We start from the raw sequence: 7,283 nt of genomic DNA, 5'->3' as shown, positions 1-7,283 counted from the left end.
GGCCAATAGAAAATTAGATTTGCCCAGTGTTATTGGTTTTGGGGGATGATCCTGGCAGCCAAAGCCCTGTATAATATTGAAGTTGAAGTTTTTAAAACACTCCTGGTGCCAAAAGAGTTGATAACAAGTTGTTTAATTAATTCAGCGCATCATTTTCATTTGCTGAAATGAAACTTTTCCTATAAACTGAGTATGAAACATTTTGTAGTAAACTTGTAAAAATCATTACTATCCTTGAAAGTTATCATTGATGGAAAAAAAGTTACATGCTAACATGTTTACTTAGTTAAAAGAAAAACATATTTTATCTTCAAAGTATGGGAATGGCGAAAAGAGTGATCTAGGTTGTGTGCACGCATGTGAATGATCAAAAGAGTGATCTAGGGTGTGTGTACGCATGTGAATGACCGAAAGAGTGATGTATAGTGCGTGCAAGGGGTAGAGTGCAGAGACCGGTCCCCCTTATATCGCCAAGTACAAAACTTCGCCAAGCGTACCATAGCGGATCCACGTCAGTAGACACAGGCGGCTAAACGGTTCTTCAACCACGGTTTGCTTACAGCTGACCATATAAAAATGCGGGACATGCGTTTAAGCAAATACGGGACAAAAAAATTATTTAATAGCAAATACACGGCTAAATGATTCTGTACTCATTCATTTGGGTAGGGGGGGGGCGTTAAAGTATTTAATAGCAAATACACGGAACAAAAAAAAATAGTCCCGTATTTCTGCGCTAAATGATTCTGTACTCATTCATTTGGGTAGGGGGGGGGGCGTTAAAGTATTTAATAGCAAATACACGGAACAAAAAAAATAGTCCCGTATTTCTGCGCTAAATGATTCTGTACTCATTCATTTGGGTAGGGGGGGGCGTTAAAGTATTTAATAGCAAATACACGGAACAAAAAAAATAGTCCCGTATTTCTGCGCTAAATGATTCTGTACTCATTCATTTGGGTAGGGGGGGGCGTTAAAGTATTTAATAGCAAATACACGGAACAAAAAAAATAGTCCCGTATTTCTGCGCTAAATGATTCTGTACTCATTCATTTGGGTAGGGGGGGGGCGTTAAAGTATTTAATAGCAAATACACGGAACAAAAAAAAATAGTCCCGTATTTCTGCGCTAAATGATTCTGTACTCATTCATTTGGGTAGGGGGGGGGGCGTTAAAGTATTTAATAGCAAATACACGGAACAAAAAAAATAGTCCCGTATTTCTGCGCTAAATGATTCTGTACTCATTCATTTGGGTAGGGGGGGGCGTTAAAGTATTTAATAGCAAATACACGGAACAAAAAAAATAGTCCCGTATTTCTGCGCTAAATGATTCTGTACTCATTCATTTGGGTAGGGGGGGGGCGTTAAAGTATTTAATAGCAAATACACGGAACAAAAAAAATAGTCCCGTATTTCTGCGCTAAATGATTCTGTACTCATTCATTTGGGTAGGGGGGGGCGTTAAAGTATTTAATAGCAAATACACGGAACAAAAAAAATAGTCCCGTATTTCTGCGCTAAATGATTCTGTACTCATTCATTTGGGTAGGGGGGGGGCGTTAAAGTATTTAATAGCAAATACACGGAACAAAAAAAAATAGTCCCGTATTTCTGCGCTAAATGATTCTGTACTCATTCATTTGGGTAGGGGGGGGGGCGTTAAAGTATTTAATAGCAAATACACGGAACAAAAAAAATAGTCCCGTATTTCTGCGCTAAATGATTCTGTACTCATTCATTTGGGTAGGGGGGGGCGTTAAAGTATTTAATAGCAAATACACGGAACAAAAAAAATAGTCCCGTATTTCTGCGCTAAATGATTCTGTACTCATTCATTTGGGTAGGGGGGGGCGTACGTCAGCAAAACTGAGACAACCCCCCCCCCTCCTCACCCATGAAATATACCTCTGAATATAATCTTATATTGTCTGTTAATGTTAATTCACTTGTATTGTAAGAAGAAATTTTTACTAATTGCTGACTGGAGCCGTATGAGTGTCATGCACATGAAGTTACATACAATGGGCTAATTAAAAGTCTGATTTCATTCTTCTTAGTGGAGAGTTGTTAATTTAGAGTTGAAAAAAATATCAAAAATCGATTGACAGTTGCAGTGGTGTCAGAGACAGAGATACTGTTGGTGGGCAGGGTACTTTATGGAATGGGTATGAGCACCCAGAGAAATGATTCAGAAATCAATCAAAATTTCCTACTTCAAGATCAAGACAAGAACCCACAAGTTCCAAAACTTCCAGCATCCTTGGCCAGTCAAAGGTGCCGACATGAAGGAAACATTGATGAGGGGGGGGGCGAAAATCGCCATTCATTCCGTTTATAAGGGACCCAAACCCGTAATCAGGAAGCGAAATGGTGCATTACATTGTATACTCATGAGTTATTGGAGTGGGGGGGGGGGCGGCTCAAATGGTATCAGCCCCTAGTTTCTGTCGCCTATGGTCGGAGTGTTTGAATATTATTTCAATGTGATAATACAAAGTGATTTGAAATGTGCATCGCATTGTAAAAATATAATTTGAAAATAAGACTTTTCGCAGCTGTTACACATAAAACTTACATTGTCTTAAAAATTTCCTTAAAGATATATTCTCTGCATGGATGCATTTAATAGTGAATTACGGAAATCGTGCTGGGACGGCCACATTGATCGCAATTTATTATCTCGATGTGCACCCCCCAACGCCCCTCGCTGCAAGAAATGGAAATCCCTACAGAAAGCGGGAAGCGCGGCCTATACAAAGGAAACTAAGTTTTCAAAATTTATTTGATCCCAATTTATTATTTGGGTGAGCTCCCCAACGCCCCTCACTGCAAGGAATGGAAATCCCGACAGAAATGCGGCTTATATGGTGAAAATTAAATTTTATAAATTTATTGGATCCCAATTTAGTATCTTGATGTACGTTCCAATGTCCAAAAAAAATTTGTTCCATTTTCTACGCCTAAAGCAACTACCCTATTTATAAGATCACAACAAACATATGAATTATAAAGCAATTCAAATTTTTCGCGGCAAATTGACGATACAGTGACGGCAAATTTGTACCACGACGAGTTTGTAGCACGACGAATTGACGCTGCGACAAATTGAATGCGACGAATTGTCCTGCGACAAGTTGAACTTGACAAATTGACCTAGACCCGGGGATTTCATACATGGCCGTCTCACGTAATAGGTCCCTGAACAAATATGAGGTTCTGGGTTAGTTCCTGCTTGGCCGGAAGTAACTTACGATCTGATGTGATGATTTCTAATGTAAGTTTATATGTACAGTTGCATAGGCGTAAACTTGTATCCGGCCCATGGGCCCGAACAACAACTAAATTATAATATTGATTAAAAAAAAGGAAACAAAAATTAAGGATACTTTTTCAAAGGTTCAGGAGCCTCTCGACTAGAACCAAGAACCTCGACTCCTCAAGAACTTCAAAAGATTATGTTGATTTTGTAGTTAATTTTTTATTGTATATTATGATCTCTTATATTATGATTTCCGAAAGACTGAAGATAAATGTACTTTTTTTGGTTAACCCTTTTTTTTTTCATGATTCCGATTGCGCTATTCAAAAAATGTTGCACTGCAAAGAATTATTGACTTTCGAAGTTGACCACAGACACAACGTGGCGCCAGAAATTCTGACACTTGTCTTAGTGCGGTGGGGCTTAATCCCTTTGGGAGTGTTCCCGTAAAGAAAGGGGAGAGGCCCTGGCCCATCCTTGTTATGCCCATCCTTGTTATGCCCATCCAACAAAGACAGTGAGGTTTAAGGAAAAACGGAGATATACGTTCAGAGCAGGCCTTTTTTTAACATGTTAACTGAGGGGGGGAGGGATTTTGCCCCGCTAGCCTTTCCATTTCCCCCACCAGTTAAGATAAAAAAAATGACCACTTGTGGGGCAAAGCCCGTTTCTTGTTTTCCTGCAGTAGCTTCAGCTTCAAACGAAGAAGGGAGTGAAAGAAAAAACTAGCACTAAAAAGATTCCGCCATTTGTGAGATCGATGTTTTCCTTTTTTTCAAAAAGGAAATAGCTACGTTCAACTGGAAAGATAAGTTTTCCAGGGACTGACTTCTCTGGAATAGGTCTTTTGCTCTCATAAAAAGACAAAGAACAGATGGGGGCTGGCGTTGGCCAAGGATATGACCATTCACTGATTGTTTTGTTGACGCGCATTAAAGTGAAACGATTTAGTTATATAACCCTGGGAGTAGAAAGGACCTAAAGTTACCGGGTTGTCATCAGATGCCGGGGTTAAAAAATTCTATTTTAGAGCAATATAGATAGATAAAGATCAGTGTTGTAGCGCAAAACCATTCAGATTCAGACATTACGTGGTCCCCAGATCAGAAGAGAGGGGAAATGAAGAGAAGAAAATAAATACAGTGGGGAGAGAACCCCGTTTATACGACTTTCGAGAGACGGAATCACACATACACGGCAGTTCTTTAACCCAGTGGTTCTCAACCGGGGGCCCTAGGATATTCCAGAGGGGGCCACTGATGAAAATCTTGCAAAAGGGGAGCCACGGCTACTGATACGGGGGCCACGAAGAAATTTGTGACATTAAATTTTTTTAGTCACTCTGACTAAAAAAATTGAATTTCAAACAAAATGTGCATAGAATATCTCTTTCGTAATTTTTCCCTATTCGAGTAACATTAACATGAGGAAGAAGGAAATAAAAAAAGTGGTTCATGTAATCTCGGTGGTTTTACGACTTGGGGGTGACAGTAGGCCCTGACACATTGTAAGGGGCGGCAGCGTAGACTTTACTTAAGACAACAAAAATGTCCGATTTTTTTTGGGGGAAATGCAGTCAAACCCAAAGCGTATTAAAGACCCTTTATTAATACACTTTGGTCAAACCCCATTAGACCGGAACTCCAAGAGACCCGAGAAATCACTTCGTAATAACGAAATTTCGTTACAAAGGAATTCCAGATTTTTATATTGTTCCTACCTATCCGAGGTATTAGAAAAGTTTTCGTTAAAACGATATTTTTCCCGTTGTAATGGTATTTGTTACAATGAGAGTTGACTGTATTTCGTCTCAAGCTAATTTTTTACGTGTATTTGCTGCATGGGTAACAGGGCGAATGGCACTTTACTGGTGAGCCATTAATCTTAGAGACATACCCAACTAGAAAAAGTATCCACATCAAGTGTCCAACCCAGATATGTCTGTCTTTCCCGATGCCAACTAAAATAATTTCACGTTTCCAAGTGCAATATTCACCGAGATATGCGAATTCAAAAACTTGAAGAAATTTGCGAAAAAACAGCATTCAATGAGGGTAAAATGGTTTCCCCCTCATTTAATGCTGTTTTTTTCCAACTTTCTTGGAATACCTCAGTGAAAAATTTGAGTACTACACATTATTCGGGTACTTTTTCCAACTGGAAGTATGCCTCTAGGACCAATGGTTCGCCAGTAAAATGCCATATGTCATAAAAAACTAATTTGGAAATAATAAAAATTTCATCCAGTACAGTAACTTGATGACATTGTGCCGTCTTCAAGCGCAGAGTTTACATTGATTAAAATTGGACTGACACAACACATAAAACATACAAATCAAACTGAGAAAAACACAAAACAATAAACTTCACAAAAAGTAACATTACGATGATACAGACCCTTTGGGATTTATTCTATTTTTACTGTATTCTATTATGTTTATTTTGCTTTTTCGTTATTTTCATAAATTAAATTCAAAAATATTTATACTGCAGTACTAAAATGAAAAATTTTCGCTAATAATGAACCAATATGATATTTCTCAAGAAAAATATTATATTTAGGCCACTTTTATTTCATTTTTGGAAAAAAACCACTTGGTTAAAACCAAGGTTTAAACCAGACAACCCTGGCATTGGGCATTGTAATTCACACATTTTGCACGTCGCTTTTTCAAGTGGTCTCGGAAAAGCATTACCCTTTGCAAAAACTTTGTTATGTGCCGTGTGCATTGTCGAAGAGAGTCGATACACTGGACATGTTGCAAAGGTTTTGTTATTACCATTCACAGGCACACTCACATTCACAATTACAGATATGTGTATTTTTTTTCCCTCCAGATTTTTTTATATACTAATTCTTTTCTTTTTAAGAAATATAAAAGTGTTCATTCACTGGGACATGTAAAACCAAATATTTTTTGGCGTTATCACCTCATAATGATAACTTTCAACCAACTTTCAGTTTGGGAATATTCTCAGAATAATCTGTGTTGGTCATGGTAAGAGGTTTTAGAAGTTTGGTTACGAAGAATGTAGAAGCCTTAACATTATAACCTTAAGATACTATTCCACAATCGGATAACTCCCACTTTAAATTTATTTGCAGTTTATTTCGAAGATTTGAAAAGGCTTGAAAGAGAAATGTGAATTCTTAATCAGGTACGCACAGACAGTAACAAACATACATTTGCTTCGGGAGGCATAATGTCTATCACAAATCATATTTTTAACCCACTTGCAAGTTTGTGGTGTTCGGTCAGAACATAACTCCAAAATTACATTTTTGAGATATAAGCATTTTCATTGTCATTTAAAAGTCAGGAATGAATGCACACACAAGTGCAAATGATAATATCATTCGTCAGCATGTTGTTTAGAAATTTTTTGGACATATCATGTTTTGCCCAACAGAATTATATATATCTCACTAGGTTTCATGAATGTGCTAATTAATGTTCACGATTTTTTTTTTCAGGATGATCTTCATTTGAAACTTGGTGTAAGTTCAATAGAGACTTTTGTGATAGTGCTGTCAAAAACCTACAGAATTAAAAGCCAGCTGAAGTTGGTTTTCTGCGGTTTCCCAGCTTCAAGACGCGAATGCGAGCTGGTCTTTCATTTGAAAAAGTCTCTCCGCAGAGAGCGATTACAACATATTAATATTAACAAAATCAATTATGTATAGTAATTAAATATTACAAGACATACAGAAAACTGGATGTTGTCATAAATTAAATATTAATTATTATAATCGAGTTATAACAATTCAATTAAACAACCGCTGTATCTCCTGATTGTTGTATATTATACACTTGCTATGGTTTTACTTTAAAAATAAAGTTTCGTTTAATCAAAGATATACTGGTTCAATCATCTGTGTGTTTGTTCTTTCTGTAATATTATGATTCTCATTTTTAGAGGATATTTCGTTAACAGGTTTTGAACATTTCAGGGAGAAATAATTGAATGTTTTAATAGTTAAAACTAGTAATGAATTAATTAAATCATGAAATTAAATAATA

General features: G+C 37.1%; 1 protein-coding gene and 1 long non-coding RNA gene across 4 annotated transcripts in view; both read left to right on the top strand.

The window, feature by feature from the left end:
• The first annotated feature begins 58 nt into the window (after positions 1-58).
• LOC149070612 (CXXC motif containing zinc binding protein) overlaps positions 59-7,283 on the top strand; it is a 28,770-nt gene continuing 21,545 nt past the window's right edge. For all 3 annotated transcript variants that reach the window (XM_089249012.1, XM_089249004.1, XM_089249011.1), the window contains exon 1: positions 59-190. The gene's annotated coding sequence lies outside the window, so the exon portion shown is untranslated. The remainder of the gene's footprint in view (positions 191-7,283) is intronic.
• On the top strand, positions 5,783-7,118 carry LOC149070613 (uncharacterized). The gene is made up of 2 exons (XR_016195017.1): positions 5,783-6,420; positions 6,737-7,118. It is a non-coding gene; the product is annotated as an uncharacterized LOC149070613 (long non-coding RNA).

The sequence above is a fragment of the Pholcus phalangioides genome, unplaced genomic scaffold (assembly GCF_987345545.1).
Source record: "Pholcus phalangioides strain wild (caught in Gottingen) unplaced genomic scaffold, Ppha-v1.0 ptg000021l_1, whole genome shotgun sequence".
NCBI classification, from domain to species: Eukaryota; Metazoa; Arthropoda; class Arachnida; order Araneae; family Pholcidae; genus Pholcus; species Pholcus phalangioides.
This window is presented reverse-complemented; position numbering and strand designations above follow the sequence as displayed.